Source organism: Leptosomus discolor, chromosome 9, assembly GCF_034619465.1.
Source record: "Leptosomus discolor isolate bLepDis1 chromosome 9, bLepDis1.hap2, whole genome shotgun sequence".
In the NCBI taxonomy this organism is placed as follows: domain Eukaryota; kingdom Metazoa; phylum Chordata; class Aves; order Leptosomiformes; family Leptosomidae; genus Leptosomus; species Leptosomus discolor.
In genome coordinates this window covers 20,140,024-20,159,992 of record NC_141399.1, presented here as the reverse complement: position 1 = coordinate 20,159,992, position 19,969 = coordinate 20,140,024, and the positions used below count along the sequence as shown (strand labels likewise).

At 49.7% G+C, this 19,969-nt stretch overlaps 1 protein-coding gene across 1 annotated transcript in view; it reads left to right on the top strand.

The window, feature by feature from the left end:
* The window catches only part of RBM6 (RNA binding motif protein 6), a 63,267-nt gene extending 62,741 nt beyond the window's left edge, over positions 1-526 (top strand). Inside the window, exon 25 of the transcript XR_015183788.1 lies at positions 413-526. The gene's annotated coding sequence lies outside the window, so the exon portion shown is untranslated. The remainder of the gene's footprint in view (positions 1-412) is intronic.
* Positions 527-19,969: the final 19,443 nt, after the last annotated feature.

Genomic DNA, 19,969 nt, shown 5'->3' with positions numbered 1-19,969 from the left:
AAGGACCATTTCTTGTTTTATTAACTACAGAAACGGCTGTAAGAACTGCTGAAAAAGGATAGACACGTGTCGCGAGTGAAAGGTCCAGTAAATGAGTGGAGAGTCACCTCTGAGCCTGGAGAAACTAAGCTAACCATCAAACAGACTTAAAGAGGCATTCATCAAAGAACATAAAATAAATTGCTGTGGGAATTTCATTATAACTACTCCTGTAGAATTAATGAACAGGGATAGTTTTGAATACGTATCTATTACGAAAGATAATTTGGTAATGACAGAGGGTTAATCTATTAATGTATGGGAGGATTGACAAGGAGTCAAAACCTCTAAAATCTCTGGAGACACACAGTGCATGTCTGCTGTGTATCCGGTGTTGTTTGTTTTTAAGAGCAAAATATTCTAAATGTTCTAGGTATATCATTTCCCGAGGAGGAAGACAAGGACATTATCTGAGGAACGGACTGGAATTCTTGTGCATTTGCTGCTGTGAAGCCACCACGCCGTTACACAATTTACCGTGGGTGAGGTTTTTATTGCTGCCAATTTAACCAGGAAATATTTCTTGATTAAAGCTTACCTCTTAAAAGTAATAAGGAGGAGGGCAAGACCGGAGGGGTACAGGTGATGCGGCTTGAAAGGTCTGCCAAGGGCTGCAACCCCTTCGGGCTGTGACTGCCAATCACTATGGCCCTGACCGGACCTCTTCTAGTTCTACTTGGGATAAGCTCCTTAACTCTGGTTATGGCAAGCAATTGCAGTCAATGCGTAGTAACTACTAGGAGAGGACGAATAAGCTCTCAGACCTTGGTTTATGATACTGTTTATGACTGTAAAGATCAGAAAATAGGACACTGCATTTATAACCAAACCCAGTATGCTCTATGCAAAGAAAATGAAAGGATTGTATGCTATGATCCAAAGGAACTCCCCTATCAATATTGGGTAGAAATGAAGACAAATTCGGAAGTAGGAAGGTTAGTTGAAACAAGTAAGGTTATAACCAATTTGAACTCATCAGTGTCGGTAATTTTTGATGCATGTGATATAGATGATGATCTAGACACTAGTTGTGGGAATTTAGAGTGGAGGCGATACTATAAGGATCAGCCTAAATACATTTGTGCAGGCAACGGTGCTCCAGGATGCTCAGTAAAAGCCAATCACGACCCACGAGTAACGGGAAAAGGACACTTGTGTGGAAGAAAGGGATGGTCTTGTGTATGTTGGGATACTGCAGGCTGGGGATATGATAGTCAATGTGGGGATTTACAAGCTTCCATCACTAGGGTGCAAACAGATAGTAATTGTACAGCCTGTGCCTGCAATTTAGTAAACTTAACCCTTATAAATTTAAAAACTTGGAAACAGAAAAGAATAACCAAAATTGGACTTAAGATATATGGACCTGGAGAAGATCCGGGTGTAGTCATTAATATTGACATCAAAGAAAAAATAAAGGAATCAGTACAACATAGGCTGTTGTTCAACACATTCTGTCATGAATTGGAAACAGGAGTGAAATATGAAATTCCCACAGTTGCTAAAAATTTATTCGTAGATCTTGCTGAAAACATTGCTAAGTCGTTAAATATAACTAATTGTTATGTTTGTGGTGGAACAAATCAAGGTGAACTATGGCCATGGGAGGCTATGGAGAGCAATATAAGCAATTCCCAAATATGGAAAACAATGGAGAGGGATAATAGGAAACAACAATGGGTACTTCAAACGAGTATAATTGGAAGGAGCTGTTGGCAAAATCTGAAAGAAAATGGAAGACAAATAGGTAATCTGGAGTGTGAAGGAGGTTACCTATGGAATGAAACTCAAAATAGCTGGGATAAATGGGGAAGCCCACTAGAAATGAATAATCAATTTAAGAATTGGACCAATGGAACAAACATACCAAATGGTTGGCCAGCTCCTGGGGGATATTATTGGATTTGTGGCAAACTAGCCTATGCCTATTTACCAAAGAACTGGACAGGATCCTGTGTATTAGGAACTATAAGACCCAGTTTTTTCCTATTACCCATAAATCGGGGAGAGCGGTTAAGAGTCCCAGTGTATGCTGAAGCTGGTGAGCTAAGAAAAAGGCGCCATAAACGGAGCCTACAAATTGGAAATTGGAAAGATAATGAATGGCCTCCAGAGAGAATCATCGCCTACTATAATCCAGCTACATGGGCAGAAGACGGATCCTGGGGCTATAGAACCCCAATATATATGCTAAATAGAATAATTAGATTACAAGCTGTAGTAGAAATAGTTGTGAGTAAAACTGGAGATGCACTTGGATTAATTGCAAAACAAAATACCAAGATGAGAACTGTTTTATATCAAAATCGCTTAGCTTTGGATTACTTGCTAGCACAAGAAGGAGTCGTCTGTGGAAAATTTAACTTTAGTAATTGTTGCTTAGAAATTGATGATGAAGGAAAAGCTGTAAGTGAACTTGTAAAAGAAATGAAGAGAATTGCACATGTCCCAATACAAACTTGGAATGGGATCAATCTAGAAAGATTGTGGGGAGATTTTGTGGGCGGTGATTGGCTTACTAAAATCGGAATAGTTGTATTTGGAATATGTGGAGGATTGTTAATAATTCCGTGCTTAATACCTTGTTTTACTAGACTAATACATTCGGTTATACAGGGGATGCAAATATCTGTGGTACCTGTTGACCCAGAACCGGGGAAAGAGAAAACTCATTCTCTGATGATAATAAAAACAAAAGAAGATCCAAAATTGATACCAATTCAGCAAGTGTTGACTCGATTGGAAACAAAAACACGAATCAATACCATGAAAAAGCAGATGGGAGGATTGTGAAATGTGCTTATCTGATTCGTGTTGATCTTTGTTCCACTGAGTTTTCCTTCCCCCACAAGAATGTTTTAGCTATTTGATGATCAAAATTGGTAAATAGATAACATCTTGCCTAACACCGAGGAGACAAAGCCCCAGATATCAAGGAAACACATCTACACGCTGAGGAAACATCTACAGGATTGCTCCTTACAAGAGGAATTTGCATCAGAAAAGGGGCCCTGGCTTGTGCTCAGGGAGGAAGATTCAACTAATGCAAGGAAGATTAAGAGCGTTCACCGGAGGTGTAAATGAATCCCGGGAATTTATCACCAATCACCAGAGGTGTGGGTGAATCCCAGGAACTTATCACCGTGGGACTGCCCTTCTCAGGAGGTCTGATTAATGTGTGTGATTTTTGTGTATATGAACCGATGTGTCTTGCTAGCTCCTTGGAAAAGAACACGCCTATTATGAATATGTAATTAATGCTAGACTATAAAAGAAGTTGCTTTGTTTTTCATGGGGTGCGTCCTGGTAGAGCAGAGACTCCTGGCACACCCAGTGCTGTTTGCTTATCTCTATTCACTCAATAAATTGGACACTTTGTTTAAAAACCTGATTTGGGACAAAATTATTTATCACAGTAAAGAACTGTTATACCTATTCCCCATATCTTTGCCTGAAGGTCCCTTAATTTCAAAATTATAATAATTTGGAGGGAAGGGGGTTGCATTTTCCATTTCAAGGAAGGCTCCTGCCTTCCTCAGCAGACACCTGTCTTTCAAACCAAGACAAGCACTTTCCATGTAGGCCAATTGCCAGGGCTCAAGTCAGTAACAAGAGAGGAGCAGAAACAGACTGCAGGGGGAAAAAAAATTAATAAAAACCCCTCTAATTACAAGGTGCATCTGTCTCCAATCAAGATAAATCCTTTTTCTCTCACTGGAGGTAGATGTACCTCCCATTAGTTATATTAATCACAGAAATACTTGATTTGTTGGCTTCCATTATTTTAAGGATCATAGCAAATGGTTATGGGAAATCACGAATGTTGTTTGTGGCTTAAGATCTTGGAACAATACCACGTTACTAGCAGAAGTGTGGGATTTCAAGGGCATGTGCTGTGTGTGGCCTGAAAACACCACTCATCCAGAGTGAAGAGAGTATCCCAGCACTAGCCCATGAAAAGTCAAGGTAATCCCTGCATTTGATATCGGCTTAATTCCTCTGAATTCTATTCCCCAAGGTAACCCAGCGGGTGCCTCTATGGATTCCCTTGAAGATGTGCATGTGTACATAAGCTATGTACATACATACATAGGCATAATGACTGCCCATGTTGTGCATCAGCTGAGGGATATCCAGGATTAGGGAATGTGGAGGAACCTTCCACTGGGGTTGGGATAAGGTGACTGGAAGGATGTTATTAACAAACTGAAACAGACAGAGTGAGAAGCTAAGAGCATTAAAAAGAAGCACCAAGCCAGAAAACGTCATATTCTCTCAGGAAAACAGCAGCATCCCATTTACTCATGTCCTCTCCATGCTCATGCAGGAAAGACCACATGGTACCTCAGGACATGTACTGTTCCTTTTGGGCTGGCCTTGTAGGATAGCATCTTCTCCTAATGGCTTCAACATGAGTCCATTCAGGGGCAGAATTAAGATTTATCCACTTTCTTAGACAGTTTCTCATACACTTTTCCAATCTGCTTAGGTATTCCCTTAGCCACTACCTTAGCTACAGCTTCTGTGCATCTCTGAATCCAGTGCCTGAGTCCAGCTCCTGCATCCCATCCCTGTCTGCTGCCGAGTCCAGCCTGGGACTGCCCCAGTGCCAGCCCTGCAGCGTGGTGGTGATGTATTGTCATCAGGGTCGGAGGAGTTGGGTTCAGTATTGGGTTTGGATTTATTTGTATATATTTGTACATATTGTATGTATTTCATTATTTCCTTATCTTTTCTTTTCTTTTATTGTTTCATTAAAGCTGTCTTAGTTTTCTTTTCCAAACCGTAAAGTCTCTCTCTCTTGTTCTCTCTCTTTTTCCCTTTTGGGAGGGAAGAGGGATTAATAGAGAGCATCTGTCATTTGTTAGTGGCCAGCCCAGCCTCAACCCGTGACAGTTTGTGATGCAGAAACCCTGACTATTTATCATTGGTATAGTGGGTTTGCTGTCTTTACTATTTTTTAGAGAATGGTCATCTGAAGCCACAGCTGTATTGCAACTACATTTATATCTTATAATTATTTTGTTTGTATTCCGAAGATTATTCACAACTGTGCTAGTGCTGTTGCTGTGTTCAGCATGTTACCTTGCATTCCATGCTGTGGCGGTGAGTATGACTGAAGATTACAATTCATTTTCATTTTTTGGAAAGTCCTGATAAAAGTATTGGAACAGATCCCAAGGTAAGTCTTGTGCTAGAGCAGTTGATTGTCATGGAGACGTTATTCACAGGAGGAGGACTGAGGCAATCTGTAACCAGTACTGAGGTGGGAATGAATGGAAGTGTGTGTGCAAGGAAGCTTGGGAAGAAAAGAGTTTAAAAGGATGGCCTGAATGGGTAAGGAAGGACACTGCTCCTGGGACACGGCTGCTGGCAAAAGCAAAGTGGGATGAGGGAAGCATTTGTAAAGGGGAAGGAGAGAGAGAAACCAGTGAATGTGTTTCCCTCCACAGTAGTAACCTGCTTCAAGGAGAAGAGGTGAAGCCAGAAGGAGGATGGGACTGGGGGTGCCACCTCTCAGCTCCAGCACAGCCAGGAAAAGACAAAGCCAAGCTGTCCTTCCGCAAAGTGGGAGTGGGACTTTTCTGCTGTGGGTTGAGTAAAACAAGTGCTGCTTTATCTCAGTCGTGGCTCTCTCTGGATTTCATTCCGTAGCGCAGAAGTGACAGAGCCTTTCGCTAACGTGTGGTTCCTACTCAGCTCCCCCCAGGGGACCTCCACAGCAAGGGGGGCATGGGCTGCAGGGAGCAGAGCAAGTTGGCAGCAGCAAAGACTCTGCAGCCAATATAACCCATGGGGCTGCTTCCCTCTGCAGTGTGGCACCATGGGGACTGGCGAAGGCAGGAAGGAGCTGATGACTTCTGCACAGCAAGCACACTTACTCTTTGCAGCTCTTGCTGGAGCGTGCAAAGATGGCCCCAAAAGCCAGTCAAAGGATGGGCACAGGATGAGGCACCTGTCCTCCTGCAGCATGGACCTGAGCAAAGACTGAGACCAGAGCTGGCCACATCTCCTTGACCTGGCAGGTCCATTTGGGGACCCTCTCTGAAAGGCTTTGCATGGTTTGGCATAGAAAACCATCACATCTCTACAGCCCAGACACACCCACTCCATCAACAGTGGCATTAAACGCCCTGTTTCTCTCAGAGGCAAAACCTGATGCTCCACAAACTGGGTTTCTAGCATTCAGCTATAAGTGAACTAAAAAAAACCTAGCCCCCCATGAATTTCTTGCCCAATATCACAAGTGCAGCTACTGCTGGATATCAGGTGCATTGCAGACTTGTGCAGATACAGCTGGGTTTGGCACTCAGGCAAGTCCTCAGCAGGCAAAACTCTGCTGCGACACCCCCAAAAGCACAGGACACGAGCAGGCAAAACATGAGTGGGGGTCATGGGTTGAGGCTGGGCTGGCCACTAATGAATGACAGACGCTCTCTATTAACCCCTCTCCCCTCCCAAAAGGGGGAAGAAGAGAGACAGACTTTACGGAAAAGAAAACTAAAACAGCTTTAATGAAACAGTAACAATAAAAGAAAAGATTATAATAAGGAAATAATGAAATATATACAATATGTACAAATAGATACAAAACCAATACCGAACCCAACTCCCCCCACCCTGATGGGGATACGTCACCACCACACTGCAGGGCTGGTGTTGCAAAAACGGGGAAGTCAATCCAGTCTTGTGCGGCCGGCACCGAATATGCGACAGAGGCAAATCGGGAGACAAATAGTAATTGTTTATTTACAGCAACATTTGCAGGTTCTTTTGGATTGCCGGTGATAAATTAAAAGCTACAGATATAACACAAGGTTTATCACTAATATAATAACAACAACACACACTATACACACACATACACACCACCAACAATAACAACTTGCCCGCAGTAGGCCCGGCCGCTTGGCAAATAGACAAGCCTGTATAACAGGGATACAGTGGAACAAGAGACAGAAGTCGCGACAAACAAGAATCAAGGATACACTCAGGGAAGCACAGAAATGCACCTGAGGAGAAAATGTGAAATACACCTAGGGAGGAAAAGTATATCTTTCAGCATTAGCTGAGGTAAATAATATTACCCACACAGCATCCCAAGTGGGGGGGATGGAGAAGGAGCGAATTCGTCAATCCGTCCAGTTGTCGGTATGGTTCCGAGCTAATCCTGTCCCGATTTTTGGGCTGAAATTGGGGTGATATTTATACTCGAAATTTTACATTACATCACCAGGGTATACATGCGGGTGGGGATGACTATAGACAATCTTATTGCTTATGTTAATGCCACAAAGTCTGACAGTTTACACCTGCATGGGGGGGAGGTAGTGGCTCCTTTTGTTCAGGGCAAAGAGAATGGGGGACTGGGACCACGTTACACTCCTTTGGGCAATCCACATAACACCAGATAATCGATCTAGTGATGGTTGCCCCCTGCCCAGTGCTTGCCACTTTGCCCAATGCTGAATTTCATGCTTCCAGGCGTGCAGCTACATGGTGTGTGTGACTCAGACTTTGGGATTAACTTTGCGCTCTAGTTCTCGCTACAGCTGGCACTGGGGCAGTCCCAGGCTGGACTCGGCAGCAGACAGGGACGGGATGCAGGAGCTGGACTCAGGCACTGGATTCAGGGATGCACAGATCGGGATCGATGACAGAAGGACAGACAGAGTCCTCCTCAGATGTCAGCCGTTGAAGAAGAGAGCGAGACCCTTGTGATCTCTCAGCTTTATACTGAATATGACATCTATGGAATGGAATACTCTGTTGGTCAGGTTTGGGTCACCTGTCCGGTTCGCTCCTCCCTGCAGGTGCAACCTTTTACATGCTTGTGATCCTTTTCACTCCCAGCACCCCAACACGGGGTACAAGATTTAGCAGTGACCTTGGTCGCTACAAGAACAAGTATAAGCAAGGGCCTCTCTGCATCCAATTCCTTGGTACAAACTATAAACATCAGGCCTTATCATTGCTAGAAGTGGTCACTGTCTGGAAAAACACGCTGCTGTTTCAGAAAGTGCTGTTAGTTAGAGGAGACTTAACTGAAAAGTTAAAGCACTAAAACAGAATGAGTTCTGGTTTAGCCCAAACCAGGACAGAGGGCTACAGTTCTTCTACTGGTAAAATCTTTAGGAGCAAATACATTGCAACTAGTTATTTTTCATGTCTTTCAAACAAATCCATATGCCTTCTCTTTATCTGAAATGAAAGAGAAGAGCAACAAAACTCTACATGCATCTAGTTAAATATGGGAAGATACCCGATGAGTATTGTGAACAGTTTTACTCATTTAATGCTTTAAGACAAGAGGTACAGGAGTTTAATGTTCAGAGGAGGTTGTTGCTCAAATCATGCCCCCAATTTAATGTAAGTTATATATTTCTGTATTTATCCATACACAAACAAGAAAGATCATTCTGTTCTTTGTTCCTTGCACTGGGGCCATTATGCTTTGAAATGTCAACAAGTAAAATCTTTGTGAAACTGCACTTTCATGGACTTCCATCCAGTAGCACAAAGATTCAAAGGAAGGTGAATGACACTATAGTAACTCACATAATGACCAGAATAGCTGAGATAAGCACAGACACAAGCCCTTGTCGCAGTTCTAACTGGGTCCTTCTTGCCAGCACATTTTGAAGGGGATATGATTGAGCCAAGTTGCTGCTGGGATGTGTGTGGAGTTGAATGGGACAAGATGACATCAGGCTGACCCACAGCAGCATCCCTCACCGTGGGTAAAACAGTGCTGGCCCAGGGAACTACATCACAAAAAAACCCTTCCCTACAGCAACAGGCAGCTGAGAGGACATGCACCTTCCACACTAATCCACCAGTGCTCAAACTCTGCCATGTGTGCTCAGGGTCCTGCTGCTGCAGTGCATCCCTCGACGCATGCTCCAGACCACCTTGGGCATGACATTGTGCCCTAACCCATGTTGCTTCCCTCCCTGGCACCCACTTCTCTCCTCCCTGGGGGAGATGCGTGTGCTGCTGGAAGGGGGGCAAGTTCTGCTGGTTACTCCCAGCAGAGGAAAAAGGCAGAAGCAGCTGGTAGGACAAGGGGTAATGGTGTTAAACTAAAAAAGGGTAGATTTAGACTAGATATAGGAAGAAATTTTTTATGATGAAGGTGGTGAAACACTGGCACAGGCTGCCCAGAAGGTCATAGATGCCCCATCACTGGAAACACTCAAGGTTGTCAGGTTGGACGGGGCTCTGAGCAACCAGATCCAGCTAAAGGTGTCCCTGCTCACTGCAGGGGGCTTGGAATAGATGAGCTTTAAAGGTCCCTTCCAACCCAAACTATTCTATGATTCTATAGCATTTCCAGTCATGGAGGGGGATCTACAGCTTGCCACAACTGTGCTAGCACGTATCCAGCGTCAGCTTCTTGCTCTGGGGCACACAGGTCTGGCCCCATCCTCACGAAGCTGAAGTGGATCAGCAACACAGAGACCAACCCAGCTGTACGCAGCGCTGCTGCAAGCACCTCTCACCACCTCCAGGAGCACGGCTCTGCTCCATGCATGTGTGGCTCAGCCTATTTGCAGCCTGGAGGAGGCCAGTCCTGTCCAGCCATTAAAGTGCAGCTCGCTTCCCAGAAGAGCGCTTGGGGAATGAGAGCATTACACCCCCCCCGGAGGACAGAGTCCCCCATGCCGCAGAATGGAAGGATGGGCTGGTGCATAGGCAGAGAGCTGGATAACAGCTTGAAGCCAACCCCCTGGAGCCACCTCCAGTCATCACCTTCCAGACACCACTGTTGCAGACAACCCTGGTGAACAGCTCCTGTGCTGCAGGGTGCCTGCCTGCCTGGGTGCTGCATGACTTCACATTGCATCATGCCTGGCTTGATCCGGAGGGAAGGAGAGGGTCAGTCTGAGGAGCTGGAGTGCCTGTGTTGGAGTGGTTTGGATTCCCATCAACGAGGGACAGCAAAAACAATGCCCTTGCTCCCCAGGGTGCTCCCACAGACCAGGGCCAGCATGGTGGTAGTGACGGGTCCCACCAACGAGCTGGTAACAAAGGGGCCTGTGACACTGGTCTGAGGTCCATCCAGGAGATGGGGCTGCCTACATCAGCCTGAAGTCCATCCAGGAGAGCAGTCTGAACATGCAACACAACTTAAGAGGATGCTCACAGCCCAGGTCTGGGCTTAAATGGAACCCCCAGCCCAACAGGCAGTGAGTGGGGGCCTGGCTGAGACCAGTTACTGCCCCCAGGGCCCTGACAGCCTCCCTGGCCCCACTGGGATCTTAGGCAGTTCTCCTGCGTCCTTCCATCGCTGGGGCTTAGGAGTGGGGCCAAGCAGCTCTCTTGGCATAGGGCAGTTAGACAGTGAAGTCCCTTTTCTCCAAAGCCCTGTTGGGGTGTGCCTGCTCCAGCACATTAATTTGGCTCAGGGGTACACTTCTAAAACCAGTCTCCCGACTTTCCCCACTTCACTGTGCTTTGGATTGTGTTCTGGAGAGCTCAGGCTTGGGAGCATGTCAACTGGATTCCTTTCAGATGAAACCAAATCAAATGTGCTCCAGGAATGCACCTCATGCTCCCCAGCCACCAATGGACGTTCAGGCTACAGCATCAGCCCCAAGCTTGTCCAGAGTGAAAAAACAAAACAAAACCAAACCAAACCCAAAACCCAACCTTGTAAATATGTAGTACATACATTGGGTCCTTGGATGTATGGGTCCGCTTCTGCTGTGCTGTGCTTGTGCACAGCCACTGGAGCCCAAATTTCCCTTTCCATAACGTTTTGCTCCTGAGTCTCCTGTGGATCAGAACTTGCCTTTCAAAACTCTCCCTTCCAGGCAGCAAGCAGCCCCGGGTCCCCATCCACCCCGCGGCACTTCGGTTTCCCAATTTACAAGGAAAAAAAAAAAAAAGGAGCAAGGCGCCCGATGGGCTGCTTTACTACCCCACCCCTATTAGGTGTGCTTTGAGCTGCAGGAATGAGACATTTCGGGGAAAAAAGCCGGCTGCTTTCCTATGGCTTCATCAACCCTGGCAGCCCCGGGCCGGACCGCGCCGCGTACCGCTAGGTGGCAATTGCTGCCCGCGCATCCCGGGGCGGCGGGACAGAGGGGCCGCTAGCAGCCTGGGCTGGTTTTATGAATGAAGGGCTGCCCCCGGCTACCATCCACCCCCCGCCCCCGGCTCCTCCCTGCTGCCTGCAGCCTCCAGGTGCTTTGGGTTTGCTGGGGACAAGGCGCTGGAGGCTGCTGGGCTGGCAGCGGGGTGGTCTCATCGCCGCTGAGATCCCGCAGGCTCCTTGGCTGGTGAGTAGCCGAGATGGTTTTTAGTTGTTCATAAGCTTGGCAGCCTGGGCTGGGCTCGGCTGCCTTGTTTCTCTCCCCAGGAAAGGCAGCTTGGGGTAGCATTTCTAGTGGGAGCAGCTCAGCCCGGGTGGCTGAACCAGGTCTGACCCACTGTAAACTACTTTTTACAGTCTCCTTCACCATGTTTTATATCTATGTGCAGAGCAACTCGTGGGTGACTTGTCTTTTCCCAGCTCCAACAGAGAGAGGGGAGCTTATTCTGCCATAGTAGGCAGCAGAAAGTTTGTGGTACCCATCTTTTATGGTTATATCTATTACTGGATTCCAGGAGGTTTTATTGCAATGGTAAAGCTCTCTCTCTCCAGAGCTGGTTTTTCTGGGGCTCCTTGACTTCAATGCTCTGCTTTGCTGCTAAGGTTTAAAAATCCCATATTGGACAGATTTTTTCACTAGTCTAGCCCGTTCTGGGGACTTTTCCACTGCTCAAAGACAGCTTTGTCAGATTTCCCCCACCCCCCAAAAAAAATCAATCATTTGCCTCCAAGCAGTTTTGACAACCTTGGTCCAAGGAACGAAAATAGCCTCTCTGGTCTGTGGGGAAATTGTCTGCTTCTTGGGCTTCATGAAATCTACCAGGACAGATTCAACCTTCCTCTGCAATGCCTCAGCTCTCAGAAACCTCAGGACGCACAACGTAGGAGAAAAAGAAACAGAGCTTCAGAAATGCCGGGTGCTCTCTAAAGGAGTCAGTTAACTAATGAGCCTTCTGCGTGGAAGCATTGCAGAGCCTGGGGACTGATGGCTGGGAGTCGGGAGCCTCACATGCCTCGAGCATCCCGAAAGCGATGGGTGGATGTTTCAGTCCAACGGGGTTGTGATACTCAGGGTGAGGGTGGGAGGGAGAAGGCTAAATGTTTATGTCTAGAAACAAATAACAAAGCACTTGACAAACTTAATTTAAGACAAAGAGGGTTATTTCTTCCTAGCCTTGAAATAAGAGCATGTCTGGCATGAAATACAGCCTCTGAAAGTGTGGGGCAGCCCTACATGGCAGCCTGGCTGAGGGATGCACTGGCCATTGGAAATTATCAAGAGGCATTTCACAGGCAGGGTGTAGCTGGGTTTCGGTAAGCCCCAAGCCTCAGGTTGCTGCTGTGGCTGTTTGGTTAAGCAGTCTATTGCCCATAAGGAATCACTGCATTAATCCAGCTACTGAGCACTGGCATGAAATTTCTAAGCTGGAAACCAACATTTTTTGGTGGAGCCATGTGCCCAAGGGGAGAGGGGAAAGTGCTCTAGGAGAATTGCTCACAGAATTGCATCTATCCCGCACACAAGCTGGCCACGCGACCTGCACGCAAGCCGCAGGGAGCTTTCTCCTTGCCAAGTGGAGCGTGTCCTAGCTTTACACTGGCAGGCCTCGCACAGCCTTCAAAGGGAGGGGGGTCTGGCAGCCCCAATGGGTCACTGACTCGACACGATGGGTTGCCATAATGATTTCTCTTGCAGGGTTAACGGTATTGAAAAACAACAGAGACACAAACACCCTTGTGATTTATGAGCCGAGGATGGGGAAGTCAATCCGAAAGCCAGGGCAGAGATATCAGCTCTGTAAGAAATATGGGAAGAATTCATCCCTAATCTAATCTCACCAAATTCCACAAGGATACGAGACAGGGATCATTTGCCCCGATTCCTTAGGTTGAGAATGAAACAGGAAACCCCCAAGCATGTACAACTGTTCTCCTAAATACCAATGTGCTTGTGTGTTGAGGCCAGAGGAGGGGTGCCAGGGTCTGAGCCATCTTGGCTGGCTAGATAAGCGGCGATGCCAGATTGTGGGGCTGCCAAGCAGTGCCGAGCTCAAGCAGAGGGAGTGGAAGCCAAGCCCAGGGTCCTCAGCAGGACTCAGTGCTAACGATGCTCTTTGCCAAACCAAGCCCTTGAGCCAGCGGGGCTGGCAGATGCTATCACCAGTAAGGGTTTCTGCTGCTTCACTCTCTGCTGTGCTCCTGTGACACCCTCTCGGGGGCTGTTTACAGCAAGGGTGAAGATTTATTGTAAACCTTGGCTCCTGGACTCTTGGAGCTGCCTCTTCCTCTGAGTTTGGTCTATCCCCACTCCAGCTGGGATTACAGCGAGAGGTGTCTTCGAGAGCAGGGGGTAATTAGGTAATTACAGGCACTCACTTGCGCAGTTACAAACCTGGTGTTGAAAGCACGGCATAGAGATCAGTCAGCTGAGTAACGCCCTGGCCTTGGGGGCAGCTGGGAAAGGCTTTTGGATGGGGAACAGGGGGACATAACTGGCTCACCTGCCCTCTTTCTGAAGTCCTCCTCTGGGAGGAGGTCTGCTCAGGGGATCCTGCTCCACCCTGCTCCACCCTGCTCGGGGTGGCAGGGAGCTCCTGCAGAGGACAGGCTGCGGCAGTAAAGAGGGCAAAAACTGTGTTACCTGTTCTGGACTGGGTCTCCAGCTTTGGTCCTGTCTGGTCCCTGTGAGCCACTCATCACCTTTCCACCTATTTCTCACTTCTGCTCTGCTCACAGGAGCTGGCTGGGCCTCCTTCAACTCTTTTTGCCTCGGGACACTGAAGCAGAGAGTGGCAAAATGACCAGCGTAAGGTTGCAGAGCTGGGCTCACAGCACAGGGGACTGAGTCATTCCGCCTCCCTAAACACTAGATTATCCCAAATCCCAGCTATAAAACCCCAACATCTACTTGTAGGTAGATGCCAAGGAACAATAGTGATTTTGTGGTAACCCAAAGGGAGCACTCCATATTCCCAACAGAGATAAGCCTTTCTTATTCTCTGATGTGGGCTCTGTAGGATGTTTGGGCTCTGCCATCTCCGTGCTCAGTGACCCCACATAACAATCCACCCCCAGCCCCGCCATGCCTGCAGGCACGCCGTGCGTGCACTCCGGGCTGGCACAGCCCAGCTCCACCAGCGGGATGGGGTGGCATAGAGCACAATTGTTGCCAACGCCACCCTCAGTTGACTTGGGAGCCTGCCCAGGATATGGTTTGCCTAAAACAATGCTGTTCACAAGCACATGGCCATGTGGGGTTATTGTTCTTGTCTCACATGCTGGCAAGCTGCCATTTATTGTGCACAGGAACTACTCTGCTTCTCTCACCATCGAGTTCAGATTTATTTCCTTGTTTTCCAGGAGACCACTGATATCAGCTAATTGGGCCTGAGCAATTTGCAGTGTGGAAAAAAAGAAAAGGCATTCGGTTTCAATCTGTCTGTTGTCCACTGAGAGAAGACTGGTCTTCCCACAGTGCGTACTCCCACACAGGCGGGTGGTGACCGCTCTGCCACCATATGCTGGAGCTATGCGCTCACTCATGCACGGTCAGTAGTAGAGTCAGGCTTAGTGCCAAGTTGGTCTGTGCTGTAGGAGGATGAACAGCTGTTTGGAGGACAATGGGACACTTGGGGTCAGTCCCTCCCCTGCTACAGTGTCAGTTTTGCCCTGGGCAGGTCACTTAGTCCATCTGTGCCTCATCTCCACACTGGAATAATGATAGCCATGGTGGCCTTCCACAGCAGGACACGGCGCAGATGCATACATGGAGGACTGAGAAGCCTTCACATGAAATAGGGGTTGGACAGGAGGGATGTGTCTGGGAGCAGCACCTTGGGTGTGGTACATGGTGGTGGTTGCTTCTGGGCTGCACTAGCCAGCTAGGTACACTGGCACGGGGATCCATGCTGTGAGAAGGTACCTTCGCTTGTGACCATCCACTGGGTTGGGTTATCTCTGTTTTGGCTAGCCAGTTAAGTGATTGCAACAGTGGGAGCTTGCTGTCTTAGAGCATGCTGCTGCCAGCAGTTGCCCTGGTTCCCCTTGCACAAAAGCTACGGCAGCCAACCAGCTGCTGACCTGCCCCAGCCCCTGACAGATGTGCCTTCATCTTCAGCTCAGCCTGGAGCTGACCTGGTGTCTCCTGGGGAAGAATGAATGAGCTGCCAGCTGGAGTGAATGGGCTGGAGTCCACCCGCAGTATCTCTGCCAGTCACTGATCCTGGAAAATAGAAAAGGCGAGCCACCAGCCTTGCTCCAGACAACTCCCTTTGCCACAGCAGAGGTGCTGGGGTGGGGACTGCGAGGTTGCTCAGCCACTGGGGAGCTCACTGCCAGGCAAAGATATGTCCCCTGGCTCCCCAAGCAGTGTGCCAGAGAAAGGGCAGCCCATTAAGGAGAGTGCTGGAGTGTGGTGCTCTGCAGGGGTCCAAGGCTTGCAAGCCAGAGAGCTTACCCTGCAATCCAGGCTGTAATCACCGAGGACCCCAGCTAAGGGGCTGTGAGAAGAAGAAGATAACAGTGCAGCACCCTCCATCCTCATTAAAATATTTTCTCCAGCAAAGCGCTCCATGCCTGCCCAGCCTGTTCCAATTAGCACAGCAGGCCAGGGAGAGCAGAAAGCAGGGCTCCCGTTGATGAAAAGAAAACACTGCAGTTCTTTCAAGTGTTGGGGGAGGCAGGCGGCCCTGGCTGGGACAGTGAGAGGCCCTGGGAGTGCGACTGGCAGCCTTGTTGCTGGCCAGAAATGGTGAAGTGGATGAGCTGGGTCACTGAGCAGCAGAGCAGCTGCTTCACAGCCAGCTCCCACCTGGAACAGCCCTGGGATTGTCACTGGGGAAATGCCATGAAGACAACAGCTCTCTGAGAAGTGCTGAGCATCCCTGCCCAATAGGTCTAGAAGTGGGAAGAAATAAACCCACTGTGAATGAAGAAAATGCATGTTACAAATTGTGCAGGTTTGCTGGAAGACGCCTTGGCGTCTTGGGGTAGCAACAGGCTCTGGCTTGGGAGTGCTGGAAGACTGCAGCCTGTCCAGGGAGCAGGGCCACTTCTGTGCTCCCCAGGGCTGGTTCTCATGAGACACTCCTGAGCTCTCTCCAACCCTTGGCTTTCTGCTGGGGTACTTCAGAGAGGGCCCCTAGGATGTTGGTACGTGCCCACCAGGACCCTGACCAAGCCCACCACTTCTTTTCCAGGGGCCACCGAAGGACCAGCAGCCCATGACTCTGGTTGGTGGCTGAGCCTGCCCAGGTTCGAGCTGGTGACCCAGAGCTGGCAAGCTCTGTATGAAAACCCTGGGTGTCACCCAGCCCCTCTCCTCCAGCAGAGGCTTTTCAGCCAGCCTGGGGCAAGAAGCACCAGCAAACCTGTCCCTGCCTAGAGTCCGTGCTGACTCTTGGCCTTGGAGCCCCTGCCAGGTTTTAGCATGTGAGTGATTCACCCAGACACAGCCTGGAAAGTTCAAAGCCCAGAAAATGGCTGCTGAGCACAGCAGAGCTCCCCGAGCCTTCCTAGGGCTGTGTTTAATGTCAGTCCATGTGGCGGACAGGTGACAAGGGTGGGTTTTTGCCAGCAGGCAGCATCATGGTATAAACAGCTCCAAGGAATGCGGTGCTGCCTCTGGGGACTCCTGAGACTTGAGGAGCTGACTGGGCAGCGGAGCGGGCAGGACAGAGCCCCTTTGCTACCTTATTTGTGTATCTTTTCGCTAACACACCATCAGAGGGTGACAAGCCCCTTCTCAAATGCGAAAGAATTTTAAGCTTCTGAATTGCATTAGGAGGCAGGTTGGAAGTTTAGTATGCCAAGTCAAGCCAGAGTTTAATACACCAAGTTAATCTGGAGTGTAATACACCAAGTCAACCCTGGCTGGGCTAAGATGAGCTGCATGGCTGCTAACCAGTGTGAGACACAACTGCTCTGTGCTTGTCCCACCTCCCTGACCCTCCACTTTGGTCTGGGGAGTAGCCCAGCCTTCTTCCTCTGAATTTGCCTCTGCGCTGCTGCCAGCTGGTGTCCTGGTGTGGTTTGCCTGCTCCAGGAGCCCTGGCCTGGACAGCATCCCGCAGCCACTTGCCTGAGCCTGAGCTGAGGCTTGGCAGCAGGAACTTAGCTCTGTGCTGGGAATGCAAGCACAAAAGCTGTGAACAGAGGTGGGGAGGTGTGATGCTGGTACAGCAAGGAGAGAGCCAGAGGGTGTTCAGAGTCCTAAGAAGTCCCTGCCTGCCTACATTATCCCCAAGGTGTATTTGCTCAGACTCAGTAGTCTGGCAGCATGGGAGGCTACCTGTACTCTGGCAGCATGTTAGGTGAGAGGAGACTTGCAAGGTGCAATTGCCCTGCGTCTGCATCTGGCTTTCTCTGCCCATTGGACTTGCTGCCTCCCTAGTGCTGGATGCCCTTGGGGCAGGAATGGTGAGGGTTACTTGACTGGCACTACTTGGCTCAAGCAGCACATTCATGAACGCCAAAAAAGTTCTGTGGGACCTGCTGCCTGAAAGCACAGGCCTGTCCAGCCCATCACCATGCAGTGAGATAAGCCTGCCTGCTGGACCATCTTCCCAGCCCAACACCCAAAAGCCAAGCCATAGCAGGCTTCACCTCTCTCTCAGTAGTGAAGGAAAGGTAGGGGCTGAGCCAGAAGCCCCTCGAGAAAGGGATTAGCAGGATGTTAGTGAAGCCAGCTCCTTATCCCTTCATAAACATCCTGGCCAGCCTTGGGCTTGGTAATTGCCCCTTTGCTTTCAAAGGATGTGGTGCCAACCAGAGAGTGCCTTAAGGGAGGCCAACACCGTTAGAGGAGATGCTGTATTTGCCCTTCCAAACATAAAGTTTCCCCCCCCCACCTAAAGATAAGGAGCTGAGCCTGGCTCCCACCTACCAAGGCCCCAAGCAGAGAGAAAGCTCCTGTGCACACAGAAGGGCAGGGGCAGCTGGGCTCTGCCGAGGCCCAGGGCAGGGCTGATGGGCGGATTCACAGCCCAGGATGGACACAGCTTTGTCCATGCAACAGAGGAGGAGAAAAAACAGCTGCAGAGGCTAAGGTCCACGTTTGTGCAGTGGCGCAGCTGGAGTGTGCTCAGTGTGACATGCCAGGTCTCAGGGACAAGGAATGTTTGCATTTCAGCACACTAAAGAAGTAAAAAAGGGAACAAAGTGCTCATGCTCTGGAGTGTCAGCACAAGTAGTGAAGTCCCCCCAATGCCACCCAGACCACAGAGCTGTCCCTGCCCCATCACCATTATCACCGGGTACCCATCAGCGAGGAGCCCCCCTGCCTGGCAGAGGTGACTTGCCGAACGGCCGTGGTGTGCCAGCAGCAGCTGGGACTCATTCCTCCTCACTCACGGCACTTGGCACACTTCAACAGCGGTAGTTGGCAAGGAAGGGTGATCTGGGGCTAACTGCGGTTGTGGGCTTTAATCTCAGGAGGTGGGAGTGTAGGAGGCTGTTGGGAGATGTCCTGGCTGGAAGGGAGCCTGCTGGCCAGCCTTGCCGTTTGGTGGCAGAGAAACGTGGGTAAAGCTTGAGCAACCTCAGCCTTGCTCTGCTATTGAACAACTCCTCCTTTCAAATCTTCTAAAATCTGCTCCACTTCAATCTTTGGGGCTCTGTACGAGCGTGTGTGACCTGTGTTACTGAGGGGTCCATTGAAACCCTGCCATTCCACAGGGCACACCGTGACACCTCAGTGCCACTCAAGCTCTGGTGCTGGTCCCAAATTGTGTCATGCTGCAGCAGCAGCCCGTGTCTCTGTCCCACAAGCAGCTCAGCACCGCAGGCTTTCCTGGCATCAGTCCTGCCCTGGCCAGGCAGCTCTGGGGGGAAGCAGGGAAGAAGCCAAGGGCCCACCCCAGTGGCTTTGTCTTTCTGGTTGGAGAAGGTCGACAGCTGCCTCTGCCTGCAGCTGCTGGGGCATCCATCATCCTGCATGGGTTGGAGAGGGGCAACCAAAGCCCTGGGCTGAGCAGGGAGGGTTTCTGTGCCTGCGTGGGCAGGAAGAGGGGGCAGGCAGAGCTTTCAGAAGAGGGCGGCGGTGTCCACCAAGGTGCACAACCAACAGCTCGAGCTGTGCATGCTCCCTGTGCACGTGGCCCTGCATTCACATGGCACAGACATGCACCAAACTCACCTACAGACGTGCGTGCAGCGATGGGCACCCAGGCTGAGCCATGGGAAGGTGCGGGAGAGGAGGAAGCTCCCTGATGGCAGGGCACGGCTGTCCTGTCTGCTGGACCTCCTCGCCTGGCTTTGCCCCTCAGTTTCTTTGCCACAGTGAAACTCCTTTCCCCTGGCTCCCAAAAGCAGTAGAGCGGTACCTGCCCTCCCAGGCAGAGAGGACACCACCCACTCCCAGGGCTTCTGTGGGTAGAGGCAGGACAGTCTCAAGAGCATAGGGCTAAGGTCTGGGAGCCAGGGCTTGGCTGCTCGGGAGCCTTGGTCAGTGCCAGCCCCGTGGAGGGGGTCTCAGCTCCCTGAGGCTCTTCCCTCTCACAGCTAGTTCTAGCACAGCACTTCTGTCCCCCCGCGGGGAGGGTCACTGTGGCTGAATGCTGACATGGGGTGTAGCTCTTCTCCTCCCCTTGGCTCCTCTCCCTTGAGGACCCCCAGCTGCTGGGGGCCAACATTTCAGTCCCTGCCCATGGCCCAGCCAGCTCCGCAGTATAACCAAAGAAGGCACTAGGCTGCAAATGGCATGTGGGGATTAGCTGGGACACAATCAGGGCCTGTGAAAGTGGTGGAGCACATGGCTGGGCAGGGAGGAAGCACAGGGGGCTGCTGTTAGTGCTGCAGGGTCACTGAAGAGGTCGAGTTCAGTATAGTCCTTCC